Source organism: Patiria miniata, unplaced genomic scaffold (genome assembly GCF_015706575.1).
Source record: "Patiria miniata isolate m_02_andy unplaced genomic scaffold, ASM1570657v1 HiC_scaffold_10, whole genome shotgun sequence".
Taxonomy (NCBI): domain Eukaryota; kingdom Metazoa; phylum Echinodermata; class Asteroidea; order Valvatida; family Asterinidae; genus Patiria; species Patiria miniata.
The window spans coordinates 20,304,319-20,324,533 of NW_024037048.1; the positions used below are offsets into that span (position 1 = coordinate 20,304,319).

The 20,215-nt window shown below is 40.2% G+C and overlaps 1 long non-coding RNA gene across 2 annotated transcripts; it reads left to right on the plus strand.

Annotated features, from left to right (window-relative positions):
• Window positions 1-15,019: 15,019 nt before the first annotated feature.
• LOC119734135 lies at window positions 15,020-19,562 on the plus strand. Of its 2 annotated transcripts, none has more exons than XR_005272049.1 (3): window positions 15,020-15,061; window positions 15,528-15,595; window positions 19,525-19,562. It is a non-coding gene; the product is annotated as an uncharacterized LOC119734135 (long non-coding RNA). The 2 variants fall into 2 exon arrangements; XR_005272048.1 differs by lacking the exon at window positions 19,525-19,562 and adding an exon at window positions 17,270-17,307.
• The last annotated feature ends 653 nt before the right edge of the window (window positions 19,563-20,215 follow it).

Sequence of the window (20,215 nt, forward strand, 5' to 3'; positions counted from 1 at the left end):
ACTAATCATCATGGCTTGGAGGATATTTTTAGAAGGGATAATTGAGGAGACTAACCATCATGGCGAGGAGGATATTGTTTTAGAAGGGATAATTGAGGAGACAAACCATCATGGCCAGGAGGATTTTTAGAGGGGATTATTAAAATAAAAACAATCATTGCTTGGAGGATATTTTTGTAGAAGAGATTATTGAACACACAATCGATCTCGTCTTGGAAGACATTGTTTTGAGAAGGGATAATTTAGGAGACTTATCATCACGGCTAGGAGGATATTTTTTAGAAGGGATTATTGAAATAAAAACCATCATGGTTAGAGGATATTTTTTAGACGAGATTAATGTACAGACAAACCATCAAGGCTTGGAAGATATTTTTTTAGATGTGATCATTGAGGAGACTAACCCTCATGGCTAGGAGGATATTTTTTAGAAGGGCTAAATGAGGAGACTAACCATCATGGCCACGAGGATATTTTTTTAAAGGGATAATTGAGGAGGCTAATAATCACGGCTGGGAGGATATTTGTAGAAGGGATTATTGAAATGAAAACCATCATGGATTGGATGCTATGTTTTAGAAGGAAGGGATAATTGAGGAGACTTATCATCACGGCTAGGAAGATATTTTAAAGGGATAATGGAGGAGACTAACTATCACTGCTTGGAGGATATTTTTGAAGGGATAATGGAGGAGACTAACTATCATTGCTTGGAGGATATTTTTTCAGAAGGGATAATTAAGGAGACTATTCATCACGGTTAGGAGGATATTTTATAGAGGGATTATTGAATGAAAACCATCATGGCTCGGAGGATATTTTTTGAAGGGATAATTGAGGAGACTAATCATCACGGCTTAGAGGATATGTTTTAGAAGATATTATTGAACACACTATCCATCACGGCTTGGAAGATATTTTTTGAGAAGGGATAATTGAGGAGACTACTCATCATGGCTAGGAGCATATTTTTATTTAGAAGGGCTTATTGAAATAAAAACCATCACGGCTTGGAGGATATTTTTCAGACGAGATTATTGAACAGACAAACCATCACGGCTTGGAAGTTAATTTTTAGATGTGATAATTGAGGAGACTTACCATAATTGCTTGGAGGATAATTTCTAGAAGGGGTAATTGCGGAGACTCACACTCATGACAAGGAGGTATCTTTTTAGAAGGGATTATTGAACGTTATTATTATTGATTATATGAACAGACAAACCATCATGGCTTGGACGTTATCTTTGAGATGGGATAATTGAGGAGACTAATCATCACGGCAAGGAGGTTTTTTAAAGGAATAATTGAAGACACTAATCATCATGACTTGGAGGATATTTTTAAGGGGATAATTGAGAATACTAACCATCATGGCTAGGAGGATATTTTTAGAAGGGATTATTGAATGAAAACCAACATGGCTTGGAGGATTTTTTTAAAGGGATAATTAAGGAGACTAACCATCATGGCCAGGAGGATATTGTTTTAGAAGGGATAATTGAGGAGACAAACCATCATGGCTAGGAGGATTTTTTTAGAGGGGATTATTAAAATAAAAACCATCATGGCTTGGAGGATATGTTTTAGAAGAGATAATTGAGGAAACTAATCATCTGGACTTGGAGGATATTTTTTAGATGTGATCATTGAGGAGATTAACCATCATTGCTAGGAGGATATTTTTGTGAAAAGGGATAATTGAGGAGGCTAATCACCACGGCTAGGAGTTTTTTTTTACAGGGATAATTGAGGTGACTTATCACGGTTAAGAGGATATTTTTTAGAAGGGATTATTGAAATGAAAACCATAATGGCTAGAAAGATATTTTTAGAAGGGATAATTGAGGAGACTATCATCCTGGCAAGGAGGATATGTTTTAGATGTGATCATTATTTAGGAGACTAACCATCATGGATAGGAGGATCTTTTCTAAAGGGATAATTATTGTGGAGACTAATCATCACTGCAAGGAGGATTTTTTTTGAAGAGATTATTGAAATGAAAACCATCATGGCTTGGATGATATATTTTAGAAGGGATAATTGAGGAGACTAATCACCACGGCTAGGAGGATATTTTAGAAGGGAAAATTGAGGAGACTAACCATCATGGCTAGGAGGATTTTTTAGAAGAAATTATTGAACGCACAAACCATCACGGCTTGGAAGCTATTTTTTTTTTAGAGTTGATAATAATTTAGGATAGTAATCATCATGGCTTGGAGGAATTCTTTTTAGACGAGATTATTGAACAGACAAAGCATCACGGCTTGGAAGATATTTTTTAGATGAGATCATTGAGGAGACTAACCATCATGGCTAGGAGGATATTTTTAGAAGGGATAATTGAGGAGACTATGGCTTGGAGGATATTGTTTTAGAAGGGATAATTGAGAAGACTAACCATCATGGCCAGGATGATATTTTTCGTAGAGGTAATTGAATGACGTTTTCTGGTTTCTAATTTGGACCAAAAAGATTCAATGCATAGAAAAAAGGAACAGTCTCCTACCAAATCACTGCTTTATTCTGATGCTTGAATGAAGAAAATGTCAACAGACACTCACCTAAGCACAGTTCTTGAATTCTCTCGCAGAAGCACTCTTCAACACTTAAGCGGATTGCTGGCTGAAAAAATACCAACAACAATATGAGTCATTAAAAATCCTCTAGGAGATAACTTGGAGTTTGGTGGGGAGGCATGGCTGAATTCCACAAGTACAATACGGCCAAAAAATGTCTGTTCAGTAAAAATGTAATTTGGGTTGACTATTTATCTCAAATGCGTTCTCCAAAAAATCAAATCTATCCATGAATTCTACAAAATGCATCCAGCTTTTGAACTTGTATAAAACTGTGTGCATCATCATGATCCAGTGCGTTTGTATTTGCGCCCTCTAGTCTATTCTGACCAGTGACACTTTTATCCTGCAATGCTTAAAAGTAACTTGATGAAACCGGAATGGCGCACTGTGAACTATAGCAAAATGCCAGTTGAACAACAAAGTTCAAAGTCACTGAGAATAAACACAAATAATATAACAAACTAGAGATGTGTTTGTGGACAAACACAAACTGTTTCGGATATTCAAAATACTCTGTGCACGTGATGAACAATCAGTGACGTCACTAAAAATGTCATCTATAACAGCACATTATTCGTACATGTCAAGTTATAACCAAATCGAATATATAGGTCTGTAAATATAGGCCTATGAAGAACAAAATGCCCCTTTAAGGGACGTCACATGACATTTGATGATGACATCACATGAATTTTCATCTATAACCCATCTCGGCATTGGTACGATCACGAATTTCTTCTAGGACCATCTTTGGGTGGTAGTCTAAGTGTGTACCAGGTCTAACGTCGATCGCATAATTTACAAAAGTGCCAAAGTAGAGTGTTTCAAAACGTGTACAAACCCTATGGGGAAAAATGCATCTTTAATGTGATGTAACCCAACACCTGATGACGTCACGATCGCGCATTTCTTCTAGGACCATCTTTGGGTGGTGGTCTAAAATTGTATCAAGACTGAGGTCGATCGGATTTACGAAGGTGCCAAAGTGGAGTGTTTTAAAACGTGTACAAAACATATGGGGAAAAACGCATCTTTAATGTGACGTAACCGAACACCTGATGACGCCACGATCACAAATTTTCTTCTTGGACCATCTGTGGGTGGTGGTCTAAGTGTGTACCAAGTGTAACGTCGATCGGATTTACGAAAGTGCCGAAATGGAGCATTTTAATACATGTACAAACCCTATGGGGAAAAATGCATCTTTAATGTGACGTAACCTGACACTTGATGACGTCACGATCACGAATTTCGTCTAGAACCATCTGTGGGTGGTGGTGTAAGTATGAATTAAGTTTAAAGTCGATCGGATTTACGAAGATGCCAAACTGGTGTGTTTTAAAACGTGTACAAAACATATGGGGAAAAATGCATCTTTAATTTGATGTAACCTGACACCTGATGACGTCATGATCACAAATTTCTTCTAGGACCATCTGTGGGTGGTGGTCTAAGTATGTACCAAGTCTGAAATCAATCGGATTTAAAAAAGTGGCAAAGTGGATTGGTAGAAGAAACGTGTGTTAAACCTATGGAGAAAAAGTCTGAAAAAGGAGAGGGGGGTAAAAAAAAAAAAAAAAAAAAAAAGAAAAAGAAAAAAAAAAATCTTAACGAAAACAAGAGCTGTTTCGGTGTGTTACCGAAACAGCTAATAAGACCGGCATTTTGAGATGTCCGGATATCTGTATACGTTCTTCCGTGACCAACTTCCGCATAAGTTTTCATTCTGATTGAGTTTGAGTGATATCCGGAAATAATGTCAGTACATTGCACTAGGATTCATGTTTGAAAATTTCAACGATAAAGTCAATAGGAAAAAAGAGGCCAAAAATAAGAGTGTGCTTGATCATGCCAAAAAAAATTGGCCAGGTTATAAATAGTCCAGGTTTTGCGAGTCTTTTTTTTTTTGAAACCGAAATGTGAAACACCGATTTGTAGTTCCTCTGAAATATTATTTTGAATGATCAATACATCTTTACTGTTCTGAATCACAGCAGGGAACTTGATGTTTTATACTTGCGAAAAACTGCCGTCAGAAAACAGTCCAACATAACAGTCGAACCTAAATTTTAAAAAAATCCACAAATGTTACTTCGTAGTGTATTATCCATATCGACAAGAAACCTTAATGATTTTTGTTCAAGAAGTAAAGAAACCAGTCAGTATTTGGACAATTTATATTTGAGAGTGCACAATGGAAGTAGTAACGGAAATATTGCCAGACAGGAATTCCTCATTGTTGTTGACTTAAATTTACCTCACAAAACCGTGGTCTGCATCCGCACCAACTGTTTACAGTAAGAGCTAAAATAAAATAGCTCGATAATTTACAAAAGTGTTTGAAATTAACTCTTTCAGAAGGGCTTAGTGCATGTTATGCACAAACAAAGCCCGTCTGAACAAGTTAATTTCAAACACATTTGTAAATCATCGCGATACTTTATCAACTCCAAAGTGGTCGTTGGGAAAAGGCACAACTTCTGTATCGGAATTAGCGCGCTGGTTTTGCTGTTAGCAGACGTGTATCAGAGTCATAGTGAAATGAAACAGAACAATTTGTTCATAAAAATCTGGGTTTTTTTTCAGTCCTCAAGCTACCACATTTTCACAAGCACACAAAGACGGGAAAATATCAAGCCTACCACCGCGCTCGCTGTTTGGAGAATCATTGAATCAGCAACATTCAACAAAATCTGAATCCCGCATTGACTCAAACACATTGTGCAAAAACAACAAATTTCTTCAGAGGAAAAATGATTGTTTCAAACACTCACCGAGCAAAATCTTGTTCTTGCAGTCAGTTCTCTCTCTGGTTGTCGTCCGAAGGTGACCTGTGGTTGATATGAAGGGTGGACGGCCCCACATGTCTTAAATAGTGCCATCGATTTCCTGAGCAGTGACTAAAAACTCGGACCTGGATTGTGATTGCATGGCTCCTGTACGCTGTCAATCACACATCACCGACTCGCTTCATATTAATGATACGAAAGCAGTGTTAATGTCGTTGAGACTATATAAAGTCAACATAAAAACTAGTCACCGAGATTGAAATGGCCACTTCTTATTGGTGGATATTGTATGGATGTCGGTGACACATCCAAATATGGAATTTATGATTGACACACACAACCTGTCAGTCACAGACCACTCACTTGTGGTCACCGACTTGTCGTCACCGACTTGTCACCTACAAACTGTGATTGGTGGATAGACAAGTGACGTATACACTTGGCCGTGATTCATTCAATGTACAGTTGGCGCTTCAGTCTATTAAATGTTGTTGATAAATTTTGGATTATATGAGGAATTAAATCGTACTCAAGCCAGCGGAGAAACTTGGGTTTTACTTAGGGTAGGGCACTTGGGATGCGTTATTTTTTTCAAAGGCTGCACTAAATATGTTTTAATTCAGGTTTTCAAAATGGGGCGGGGGTGGGAGGGGGAGGGGGAGGGCTGGGGCCGGCTTCCACAGGGGGTGGGGTATGCTTTGCTCCTTGATTGGGACTTTGAGGAAATAAAATACAGTTAAATAAACTTCCATGAACTTAACGCATCATATACGGCCCGTGTATAATCAATCGTGGCCTTCTAAATGTGGAAAGGTTTTTTACACTGAGAGTAAGGGGTACTGCCTCCGTTTTGGTGCTTTATCACCGACTTTGTACGGGTCCTTTGCAAGGAAGATCCAGGCCCCACAAGGCAGAAAAATCAGCATTCTGGCGGTTCACGATCGCCTGTGTAACCGCGGCGACTTCCCATTCAATTCAATACAAATCAACCGTCATCCGCGATAGCCCTCAGCGAACGCAGTTTCAGGTGATTTTGTGGCCTGAGTGGTTGCATCCCCTTACATTAGAAAACTGCACGGTGGCATCAGCGTAAACCGCACCAAATATCAGTTCATAGATGGGCCCATCAATGAAGCCAATTAATTCACTGAGAAATTCGGAAACTTGTAAAATGGAAGTATTTGTGAACTCTTGCTGCACAAATAGACAAATACCATACAGAAACAGTGAATTGGAACAAATTGTTAGCTGATCCTACGCATACAAAACACACAGAGCGTGAACCTTGCAAGTGAAGTGTTTCGTGCATGGTTCACGCTGCATTGCTTTGAATAAATTGGCCATCCAGAAACATCGGCATTGTGGCCGTTTCACCCGCTTGCTGCCACACCGCGCTGTGAGCGGTCCACACATTGCACCGCATCAACCCCTCAGTGAACGCGGTTTGAGGGGATTTTGTGGCCCGTGCGGTGCTATATCCCTCACATTTAGAAAACAGCATTGAACTCTCCACATTTCAGGCCATATCGGTGTTTCTGTAAACGCTGCGCCGACGTTGGGCCAGCTTTGGGCCAGCATCAAAACGGAATCGCTGAGACATTCGGCAACTCGTAAATTCAATCATTTGTTAAAATACATCAGACATGCAACAAATATTGACATGGAAGAAACAGCGAATCAGAACAAATTTAGCTGTCCTTGATGCGTGCACAAAGCATACACGAAGCGCACACGGCGTGAACCTTGTAAATGCACATTTTTGTGCATGGTTCACGCTGCATCATTATGCAGAATTTGACTTCCAGAAAGATTCAATATTTCAGCGGTCCATTGATCGTGTGAGCCGCGCTGTGTTTTCAGTGTGTGTCCCGTTGAAATTGAACTGTCTACGGCTCCAGGCCCTCAGCGAACGCGGTCTCGGGGGATTTTGTGGCCCGTGCCCGTGCGGTGTTGCCCCTTACATTAGAAAACTGCACGCCTTGGACACCTCGACACATATCAGGCCATATTAGCGTTTCAATGCTGTTCCAAATTTTAGCGACACATTTTGTTAGTCTCAACGCAGATTGAACTCCCCCCCCCTCGCCCGGGGGTGAGACGGTTTAAGGAGCTGAACAAATTAACCCTGGATGCTGGATGAGGAAGCAGGGGAGACCACTGAGAAGTTTTCTTGGAAGATCAGCAAGGAGTCACTACGCTCAAAGAGAAGGTAGAATCTCACTCTGTGCTTACAGCACGCTTGCACAGAAAATCTGCGCTATCCCTGTAAACACAGAAGTAATCCTCTGTAACTGATTGTTTACACTTTTGCAAAAGCCGTAATTTTTTAAGTGTCATGCAAAAATGTCTGTTGTAGTGTTGGCAATTCCCATGAAAATAATGAGTGGCTAATCTAAGGGCACTTACTTCACAATTACGCAAACCTACTCACTATAGCAGAAACTAGCGTGAAATCCTAAATAAACAGGGGTGGATCTAGCTTTGGCTGGGGGGTGCGATGTCAAGTTGGGGGGGAGGGGATCTGGAAAATGTTTCGATTAACCTCCTTTCAAATTTTTTAAATCCTTTTTCCTCATTAACAAAGTAAGCCTCCTAGCCTGCATTATAACTAATTCGTCCTTGGCCACGATATTTAATCCTTGATGAAATATTCTTCTATAAAACAATTTCACAAAAATGGAAAAAACAACAATATATCCTCCTAGCCAAGATCGTTAATATATCCTCATTAATTCCTTTCAAAAAATATCCCCTAGCCAAGATGGGTGTAGCTTTCTCCATAATTCCCTTGTGAAAATATCCTCCTAGCCATAATTCCTTTCTAAAACAAATATCCTTCTAACCATGATGGTTCGTCTCCTCCATAATTCCCTTCTTAAAAATATTCTTCTAGCCAGGCCGGATGGTTGGTGTTCTCCATATTTCCCTTTAAAAAAAATCCTTCTAGCTAAAGTCTCCTCCATAATTCCCTTCTAAAATTATTCTCCTGGCCAAGATAGTTAGTCTCCTCTGTAATTTCCTTTTAAAAATATCATCCTAGCCACGATGGTTGGTCTTCTCCATAATTCCCTTCTAAAAAAAAACCCTCCGAGCCAAGCTGGTTAGTCCCCTTTATAGTTCCCTTCTAAAAAGAAATATCCTCCTATCCAAGATGGTTATAGTCTCCTCCATAGTGCCCTTCTAAAACAAATCCTCATAGCCAAGATGGTCAGTTTCCTCCATAATTCCCTTCTAAAAAATATCCTCCTTGCCAAGGTGGTAAGTCCCCTCAGTAATTCCCTCCTAAAAATATCCTCCAAGCCAATATGGTTAGTTTCCTCATTAATAACCTTCTAAATAATACCCTTCTAAAAAATATCCTCCAAGCCAAGATGGTTAGTCTCCTCCATAATTTCGTTCTAAAAAAAAACACCCTCCGAGCCAAGCTGGTTATAGTCTCCTTCATGAGCAGAGTACACATTTGATGGAGCTTCTGAAGACTCTCACGAGAAATGGGTGGATGTTCAGAAGATCAAGGCTTTCCCATTCATGGTAGCAAACCCTACGCTAAGCTTAGAACCGGGGCACAGGCATTCATGCAGGTAGGCTTATGAGGGGGATCAGGGTCAGACCTGAGTATGCGTGGATAGCTCAAGTTTTGTGCATTTTGATGAGTTGTGTACCTTTTGACAACTACACGCGTTTCAGACTAGCATTCAGAGAAGTGCCGAACTAAATTATTCCAAAGAGTTGAATTAAGTTTGACGTTTGAAACGTTGAGGAGCAACTAGTATGAAAGTCGTCCAAAGATTGAGTGTTGCAGTCGTTCAGAATGACACCAGCATCTAATCAGTGAAAAATTAATACAAGAACTTTGCCTGTGTTTGAAACTTCAATCTATTTAAGTTTGGTTGAGTTAAGTTAGGGACTCTGGAACACCAGTTTTAAATGGATTGAGGTACTGTTTGATAAGTTCGGTCTTTAAGTCGAGTCTGCTTGACGAGTGAAGCAGTCTGCGATAAGTCGAGTATGAGTTCAGCATTTTTTTGACAAGTAGACTACTTTTTACTGAGTACTACTTTTTGAGTCAATTCATTTGTTTTCAATGAATCCTGAGGTCTTGTATTAGTTGAGTACCTTTCTACAAGTCTTGTGTACCCCTGGTGAATTATTTTAATGAATATTTCAATGAGTAGTTTGAGTACCGAAATGTGTACTCACAGATGAGTACTTGAAGAAGACTTTGCTGAATGAATTTTGATGAACAGTTTGAGTAAAATGCAAGCATGTCTTTTTAAAATTAAGTCAAAGTTGCAAAATGTATAACAAGATCATTAAACCAGATTTGTCCAGGTTTTTTGCTTTTTTTTCAGCACTAACGTTGGTTTTTTCCAAGACCTGGACACAATTTATTCAGACCAAATGCTTTCAAATTTTCCTTCCTGATTGGTTTCCGTCTAGATTGGTGGGTTGGGTAAGATCCAGACCAACAGAATCATCAAGGAGCTCTCCAAACCCTGGATGCTGGATGAGGAAGCAGCCTGGAGACCACGGAGAAGTTTCCTTAGAAGATCAGCAAGGAAGAAGTCACCATGCTCAAAGAGAAGGTAGAATCAGGTAGTTGGTCAGTAGTGCAGAATGATTCACATGTTAACTAATGCATGCAAAATAGAGAGAAAAAAGTAAAAGTTTACCGATTATCATCCTACCCTATATTTTAAGGCTATAGAAATGTCAAACCCCCAAAACAGATTTTTACCTACCCTACCACACAGTTGTTTTTTTTATATGTAATAGAAAACACCACACTTTTTGTTCTTGGTTGGCGATATTATTTTTATATTTGTTTCAGTGTCCAATTCATTTCACAGAGCCTTTCAGAGATCTCTCAGGTTATTCTGGATGGCTGCATAAGGGAAATAAGGGAAATAATGCTGGTACCAAATACACGATAACCAGCATGAGTGAACCAGTGAAGTGTCCCTCATTCCGGCTTCTACTTGTTTGACTATAAAGCGCCCTCTTTTGTCCATGCATGGAGACATTACACTTAGAGCTCTTCCCAGTACCCACTTTATACGGAAGATGGATAGTGCCACTCAATGAGTGTGAATATATTTTTTTTGGTGCGTGTGAAAATATTTTTGTTTGTACAGCGGCCGCCACTTATAATGTGGCGACCGTCAGATAATAAGTGGCGGCCGCCACATAAGTCGTCATAATAAGTGGCGGTCGCTGTACCAAAAGATATTTTCACACGCACCAAAAAAATATATTCACACTCATTGAGTGGCACTATCCGTCTTCCGTAACTTAACGCTTTGTCCCTGGTTTTTGTGATTTTAAGTCCAGTCTTGCAACATCTTTAATTGCGTCCAACCTTTGACATTCTGGTGGGTGATTTTTCAAAAATGAGTATTGATCACTTTCAGTGGAAATTCAACAACTCATAATTAGTTCATTTTCTTTGCCAAGTGGAACTCGACATATTAAACATCATTATTCCAGTCCATTTTCCACCTAAAATCTTTGGTCTTCTTCATAATTCCCTTCTAAAAAAAATCCTCCTAGCCAAGATAGTTAGTCTCTTCCATAAATTCCCTCGAAAAATGTCCTTTTAGCCAAGATGGTTAGTCTTCTCCATAAAGCCCTTCTAAAACAAATATTTTCCTAACCATGATGATTCGTTTCCTCCATAATTCCCATCTTAAAAAAAAAGTCATCCTAGCCAAGATAGTTTGTCTCTTCCATAAATTCCTTCTAAAAAATGTCCTTTTAGCCAAGATGGTTAGTCTTCTCCATAAAGCCCTTCTAAAACAAATATTTTCCTAAACCATGATGGTTCCTCTCCTCCATAATTCCCTTCTAAAAAATATTCTCCTAGCCAAGATGGTTAGTCTCCTCTGTACTTCCCTCCTAAAAAATATCCTCCAAGCCAATATGGTTAGTTTCCTCCTTAATACCCTTCTAAATGATACCCTTCTAAAAATATCCTCCTAGCCAAGATGGTAGACTCCTCCATAATTTCCTTCTAAAAAAAAACACCCTCCGAGCCAAGCTGGTTATAGTCTCCTCCTTAGTTCCCTTCTAAAAAAAAATCCTCCTAGCCAAGATGGTTAGTCTCCTCCATAATTCCCTTCTAAAAAATATCCCCCTAACCAAGATGGTTAATCTACTCCATAATAAAAGTATCCTCATTACCAATAATTATGGTCGTCTTCTCAGTAATTCGCTTAAAACAGTCTGAGTCTTGCGCGTAACTTTGTACACACCTGTCCCAAGTTCTTTCCACTGACTATCCCTATTGCCGAGTATGTTATATGTCTATATCTTTTATAAATAGTCGTCATGCTCATTCAAAGGCATATTCATAGAAAGGTCGAAATCTCCTTGCTGCCACGGTGTCAGATTTAACGTTTGATACCGTGAGGTATATCTAGGTTGTGTTAACTTCAGGTTTACTCCGATCTTAACGATAACCAAGTTAACGATCATTAAATAACAATTGACTGTTTTTTTTTCTTTTTCTGAAGGCTGGTACAAGGACAAGATTTTGCCCAAGATGGAGTTCTGTGCTGTTGGTTGGGTAAGATCAAGACCAACACAATCATCAAGGAGCTCTCCAAACCCTGGATGCTGGATGAGGAAGCAGCCTGGAGACCATGGAGAAGTTTCCTTGGAAGATCAGCAAGGAAGAAGTCACCACGCTCAAAGAAAAGGTAGAATCTCCTCCTTGGGATCAAGCCCCCCCACAGTGAAAACTATAAACTTTATATTTATTTTTGTGCAAGTTGGTCAGTAGTGCAGAATGATTCACATGTTAACTAATGCATGCAAAATAGAGAAAAAAAGTAAATTTCAATGACTATCATCCCACCCTATATTTGTAGGCTATAGAAATGTCTAATCCCCCAAAACAGATTTTTACCTACCCTACCACACAGTTGTTTTTTTTTATATGTAATAGAAAACACCACACTTTTTGTTCTTGGTTGGCGATATTATTTTAATATAATGTTTCAGTATCCAATTCATTTCATGGAGCCTTTCAGAGATCTCTCAGGTTATTCTGGATGGCTGCATGTCTAAGGAAACACATGCTTTATGTCAGAGAAATAATGCTCTGTACAATTTTTGTTTGTGAACCCCCCCCCCCTCCGCCCAAACACCTCCCCCCCCCCCCACCCAGGCTTGACCCTACTCATCCCTCACCTCATCTCCATGAAATCCAACTGGGAGAAATGCAAGCTGCGCTTCTTTGCCACCACGGGCAAGAAGGAGCAAATGGACAGGGAGAAGATGAACATGGCCAATATGCTCAGCAAGTTCTGCATCAACTGCTCGGACGTGGAGGTCATCCCGGACCTGAACAAGAAGCCCAAGGAGTAGAGCCTGAGACGGTTCAAGGAGCTGTCCAGACCCTGGATGCTGGATAAGGAAGCAGGGGAGACCACGGAGAAGTTTCCTTGGAAGATCAGCAAGGAGGAAGTCACTAAGCTCAACGAGAAGGTAGAATCTCCTTCTTGCACTCAAGCACCCCCCCCCCTCCACAGAGAAAACTATAAACGAGGGCCGATTGGGCGCCATCGTGGCTTATAAATGCTGGTTCCAAATACACGATAACCAGCATGAGTGAACCAGTGAAGTGTCCCTCATTCCGGCTTCTGCTTGTTTGACTATAAAGCGCCCTCTTTTGTCCATGCATTGAGACAATACACTTAAAGCTTTACCAGTATCCACTTTACGCTTAGTCCCTGGTTTGTGTGATTTTAAGTCCAGTCTTGCAACATCTGTTAATTGTGTCAAACCTTTGACATTCTGGTGGGTTATTTTTCAAATATTAGTATTGATCACTTTCAGTGCAAATTGAACAACCCTTAAGTAGTTCATTTTATTTGCCAAGTGGAACTCGACATATTAAACATCAATATTCCAGTCCATTTTCCACCTAAAATCTTTGGTCTTCTTCATAATTCCCTATTAAAAAAATATCCTCTTAGCCAAGATAGTTAGTCTCTTTCATAAATTCCCTCAAAAGCTCCTTTTAGCCAAGATGGTTAGTCTTCTCCATAAATCCCTTCTAAAACAAATATCCTCCTAACCATGATGGTTCCTCTCCTCCATAATTCCCTTCTAAAAAATATTCTCCTAGCCAAGATGGTTAGTCTCCTCTGTAATTCCCTTCTAAAAAAAACCCTCCTAGCCAGGATGGTTAGTCTATTCCATAATTCCCTTCTAAAAAATATCCTCCAAGCCAAGATGGTAGTCTCCTCCATAATTTCCTTCAAAAAAAGCACCCTCCGAGCCAAGCATGGTTTAGTCTCCTCCATAATTCCCTTCTAAAAAATATCCCCCTAACCAAGATGGTTAATCTACTCCATAATAAAAGTATCCTCATTACCAATAATTATGGTCGTCTTCTCAGTAATTTGCTTAAAACAAGTCTGAGTCTTGCGCGTAACTTTGTACACACAAGTTCTTTCCACTGACTATCCCTATTGCCGAGTATGATATATGTCTATATCTTTTATAAATAGTCGTCATGCTCATTCAAAGGCATATTCATAGAAAGGTGGAAATCTCCTTGCTGCCACGGTGTCAGATTTAACGTTTGGTATACCGTGAGGTATATCTAGGTTGTGTTAACTTCAGGTTTACTCCGATCTGAACGATAACCAAGTTAACGATCATTAAATAACAATTGACTGTTTTTTTTTCTTTTTCTGAAGGCTGGTACAAGGACAAGATTTTGCCCAAGATGGAGTTCTGTGCTGTTGGTTGGGTAAGATCAAGACCAACACAATCATCAAGGAGCTCTCCAAACCCTGGATGCTGGATGAGGAAGCAGCCTGGAGACCACGGAGAAGTTTCCTTGGGAGATCAGCAAGGAAGAAGTCACCATGCTCAAAGAGAAGGTAGAATCTCCTCCTTGGGATCAAGCCCCCCCCCCCCCCCAGAGTGAAAACTATAAACTTTGTATTCATTTTTGTGTAAGTTGGTCAGTAGTCGGCAGAATGATTCACATGTTAATTAATGCATGCAAATTAAAGTAGAGAAAAAATTAAATTTTAATGACTATCATCCCACCCTATATTTTTAGGCTATTGAAATGTCAAACCCCCAAAACAGATTTTACCTACCCTTCCACACAGTTGTTTTTTGTATGTAGTAGAAAACACCACACTTTTTGTTCTTGGTTGGCCTTATTATTTTAATATACGTTTCAGTGTCCAATTGATTTCATGGAGCCTTTCAGAGATCTCATAGGTTATTCTGGAGGGCTGCAAGTCTAAGGAAACTCATGCTTTATGTCAGAGGGAAATAATGCCCTGCATAATTTTTATTTGTGATGCCCCCCAACTCCACCCCCCCCCCCCCCCCCCCAGGCGTGACCCTACTCATCCCAACCTCATCTCCATGAAATCCAACTGGGAGAAATGCAAGCTGCGCGTCTTTGCTGCCACGGGCAAGAAGGAGCAAATGGACAGGGAGAAGATGAACATGGCCAACATGCTCAGCAAGTTCCGCATCAACTACTCGGACGTGGAGGTCATCCCGGACCTGAACAAGAAGCCCAAGGAGTAGAGCCTGAGACGGTTCAAGGAGCTGGCCAAAGCCTGGATGCTGGATGAGGAAGCAGGGGAGACCACGGAGAAGTTTCCTTGGAAGATCAGCAAGGAGGAAGTCACTACGCTCAACGAGAAGGTAAAATCTCCTTCTTGCGCTCAAGCACCCCCCCCCCCTTCCACAGAGAAAACTATAAACGAGGGCCATTTGGGCGCCATCATGGCTTATAAATGCTGGTACCAAATACACGATAACCAGCATGAGTGAACCAGTGAAGTGTCCCTCATTCCGGCTTCTGCTTGTTTGACTATAAAGCGCCCTCTTTTGTCCATGCATGGAGACAATACACTTAAAGCTTTCCCAGTATCCACTTTACGCTTAGTCCCTGGTTTGTGTGATTTTAAGTCCAGTCTTGCAACATCTGTTAATTGTGTCCAACCTTCGACATTCTGGTGGGTGATTTTCAATAATGAGATTGATCACTTTCAATCCATTTTTCCGTACAACTCTCAGTTCATTTGATTTGCCAAGTGCATGGAACTCGACTTTATTAAATATCAATAAATCACTCCATTTTTTCGCCTGAAATCTTTTTTTCTTTCAGTCCAACATACGGATGCGGATCTGTGAATTGCTTCTCCAATATTCCCAGGAGGATCAGCTCATTGTCATGTAAGTACACAAAGCCACTACTAACTCAATAGACTCAATTTCATGGTTTAAGCACACAATTCTGTGCTGATGATCTAGCACACTAGCACAGAAATCCTGCGCTATCCCTGTAAGCACAGAAGTTATCCCCTGTAACTGATTGTTTACACTTTTGCAAAAGCCGTAATTTCTAAGTGTCATGCAAACATGTCTGTTGTAGTATTGGCAATTCCCATGACAATAATGAGTGGCTAATCTAAGGGCACTTACTTCACAATTACGCAAACCTACTCACTATAGCAGAAACTAGCGTGAAATCCTAAACAGGGGTGGATCTAGCTTTGGCTAGGGGGGGGGGGGGATGCGATGTCAAGTTGGGGGGGGGGGGGATCTGGAAAATGTTTTGATTAACCTCCTTCCTTCAAATATCAAATCCTTTTTCCTCATTAACAAAGCAAGCCCCCTAGCCTGCATTATAACTAATTCGTCATTTGTCACGATATTTAATACTTGATGAAATATTCTTCTATAAAAATAAAACAATTAATTTTTTTTTTTTAAAAACCCAATATATCCTCCTAGCCAAGATGGTTAATATCCTCATTAATTCCTCTCAAAAAAATATATGCCCCTAGCCAATATGGCTATAGTCTCCTCCATAATTCCCTTCTAAAAAAAATATCCTCCTAGCCAAGATGGTTAATCTCCTCCGTAACTCCCTTTTAAAAAATATTCTCCTAGACAGGATGGCTGGTCTTCTTCATAATTCCCTTCTTAAAAAAAATGTCCTTCTAGCTTAGATTGTTAGTCTCTTCCATAAATTCCTTCTAAAAAAGTCATTTAGCCGGGATGGTTAGTCATCTCAATAAATCCCTTCTAAAACAAATATCCTCCTAACAATGATGCTTAGTCTCCTCCATAATTCCCTTTTTAAAAAAATATTCTCCTAGCCAAGATGGTTAATCTCCTCCATGATTCCCTTCTAAAAATATTCTCCTAGCCAAGATATGGTAAGTCTCCTCTGTAACTCCCTTCTAAAAAATATCCTCCTAGCCACGATGGTTAGTCTTCTCCATAAGATGATCAATTTTTTTTTTTTAAACCTCCAAACCAAGATGGTTAGTCTCCTCCATAGTGCCCTTCTTAAACATATCCTCAGCCAAGATGATCAATTTCCTCCATAATTCCCTTCTAAAAATATCCTCCGAGCCAAGCTGGTTATAGTCTCCTCCATAGTTCCCTTCTAAAAAAAAAATCCTCCTAGCCAAGATGGTTAGTCTCCTTCATAATTCCCTTCTAAAAAAAATATCCTCCTAACCAAGATGGTTAATCTACTCCATAATAAAAGTATCCTCATTACCAATAATTATGGTCGTCTTCTCAGTAATTCGCTTAAAAACAAGTCTGAGTCTTGCGTGTAACTTTGTACACACCTGTCCCAAGTTCTTTCCACTGACTTTCCCTATTGCCGAGTATGATATATGTCTATATCTTTTATAAATAGTCGTCATGCTCATTCAAAGGCATATTCATAGAAAGGTGGAAATCTCCTTGCTGCCACGGTGTCAGATTTACCGTTTGGTATACCGTGAGGTATATCTAGGTTGTGTTAACTTCAGGTTTACTCCGATCTTAACGATAACCAAGTTAACGATCATTAAATAACAATTGACTGTTTTTTTTCTTTTTCTGAAGGCTGGTACAAGGACAAGATTTTGCCCAAGATGGAGTTCTGTGCTGTTGGTTGGGTAAGATCAAGACCAACACAATCATCAAGGAGCTCTCCAAACCCTGGATGCTGGATGAGGAAGCAGCCTGGAGACCACGGAGAAGTTTCCTTGGAAGATCAGCAAGGAAGAAGTCACCACGCTCAAAGAGAAGGTAGAATCTCCTCCTTGGGATCAAGCACCCCCCCCCCCCCCCCCCACAGTGAAAACTATAAACTTTATATTTATTTTTGTGTAAGTTGGTCAGTAGTCGGCAGAATGATTCACATGTTAATTAATGCATGCAAATTAAAGTAGAGAAAAAAAGTAAATTTTAATGACTATCATCCCACCCTATATTTTTAGGCTATTGAAATGTCAAACCCCCAAAACAGATTTTTACCTACCCTACCACACAGTTGTTTTTTGTATGTAGTAGAAAACACCACACTTTTGGTTCTTGGTTGGCCTGATTATTTTATTATATGTTTCAGTTCATGGAATTCATTTCATGGAGCCTTTCAGAGATCTCTCAGGTTATTCTGGATGGCTGCATGTCTAAGGAAACACATGCTTTATATAATGCTCTGTATAATTTTTGTTTGTGAACCCCCCCCCCCAACCTCCGCCCCCACCTCCCACCACCCCCCAGGCTTGACCCTACTCATCCCTCACCTCATCTCCATGAAATCCAACTGGGAGAAATGCAAGCTGCGCGTCTTTGCCACCACGGGCAAGAAGGAGCAAATGGACAGGGAGAAGATGAACATGGCCAACATGCTCAGCAAGTTCCGCATCAACTGCTCGGACGTGGAGGTCATCCCGGACCTGAACAAGAAGCCCAAGGACTGAGAGCCTGAGACAGTTCAAGGAGCTGTCCAAACCCTGGATGCTGGATGAGGAAGCAGGGGAGACCACGGAGAAGTGTCCTTGGAAGATCAGCAAGGAAGAAGTCACTACGCTCAACGAGAAGGTAGAATCTCCTCCTTGCGCTCAAGCACACCCCCCCCCCTCCTCCCCTCAACAGAGAAAACCATTTGGGCGCCATCGTGGCTTTTAAATGCTGGTACCAAATACACGATAACCAGCATGAGTGAACCAGTGAAGTGTCCCTCATTCCGGCTTCTGCTTGTTTGACTATAAAGCGCCCTCTTCCGTCCATGCATGGAGACAATACACTTAAAGCTTTCCCAGTGTCCACTTTACGCTTAGTCCCTGGTTTTTGTGATTTTAAGTCCAGTCTTGCAACATTTGTTAATTGTGTCCAACCTTTGACATTCTGGAGGCTGATTTTCAATAATGAGATTGATCACTTTCAATCCATTTTTCGTACAACTCTCAGTTTATTTGATTTGCCAAGTGCATGGAACTCGACTTTAGTAAACATCAATAAATCACGCCATTTTTCGCCTGAAATCTTTTTTTTCCTTTCAGACCAACAGACAGATGCGGATCCGTGAATTGCTTCGCCAACATTCCCAGGAGGCTCAGCTCATTGTCATGTAAGTACAAACCGGCGATAATGGCCACTATCGGACAATTAACCTATCACGGTGGAATTGCGTCAACGCAGCTTGTAAAATATTGTCTATACATGATATACAAATGGACGCAGAACGCCAAAATCTGAGACAAACAAAAATTAACGTACAAAATTCCATGAGCCGTTTCGCGGATACCGCCATCTTTGAAATGGGGGGGGGGGGCATTACATTGAAAAGTCATGCCATCATTCTCAGCTACAGTTGCATGATGAGACGTATTTTCATTGTAATGCCCCCCCCCCCGAAAAAAAAAAAAAATTCAAAGATGGCGGTATCAGCGAAAAGGCTTATAGAGTTGTCTAAGGGGCGTGGTTAACTCGCAAACGGCGGTAGGTCAATGGGTGGCGCTTTTCATGGCGGCACAATTGCTGACGTTTACACGAAACACCAAAAATTCTTTAAAAGCCGCTGGCGAAACAAGAAACTTTTTAAACAAAACTAAGGACACCTGTGTAAAAACTAAAAGTTACTTGTGTAAAAAGGGCACTCTTTACAGAATACTCGGGGGGGGGGGGGGGTGTTAACCGCTGGTGCAAAAAATGGGGGCGGGGTGAGCAATAAGTCTTGTGACCCAGTCTGACTGAGCTACTGTGGTCACCTGATCAAAAGTGGTGATCTGATTGGTCAATGCGCACTTTTTGATTGACATACAGGAAGGGTCTATTATAACCTTTTCTTTGATTTCTTTGATTTCTTGCAGGAGTCTACCTATTCCCAGGAAGCGTACTTGTTCAGCTTACATGTACATGTGCCGGCTGGAGACATTATCCAAGGATATGCTGTCAGCAGGGGCCTTGCATCACCTGACCAAATATGGCATCCAAATAAAAGTCAATACAAAGAAATTCACTTGAAATGTTAAAGTGACAAAGGACAATTCCAACCAGTTGAAAGACCCTCCTCACTTGAATGGAATTGTGCTTTGTTTTGATTGATTTCGTTAAGATTGTTTCTTTACCATCTAATGGGCTCACACTTTCACTGATGTTTTCAAAGTGAGTTTCTTGAATGCAATCAAGTAATGCTGATTAAGAACAATAAAAGTCTTCAAATAATTTGGAGTCTTTTAATCAAGAAACACTTGTCGCACTTTTGCGGGCTTTAAAAACAACAGCCAACTCCACTTTTTTCATTACTGTAGGCACGTTTCTGTTTCAACTGAAATTAATTAAAATCATGGGTTATTTTTCATAACGAAGCCAAGCGAAAAAAGAGAGTATTTATCAACAATGGTGGTGCTTTTGGTAATCCTCAGAATGAGGTTTTATGCATACTGTTTTCATAGCCAGTCAATTGTTACTTTTACATAATTCTCACATATTACAACGTTTAAAATAATGCAATCATATCATAAAATCCAGTGTGTTCTAATTGCTGTGAATAGCATTAGA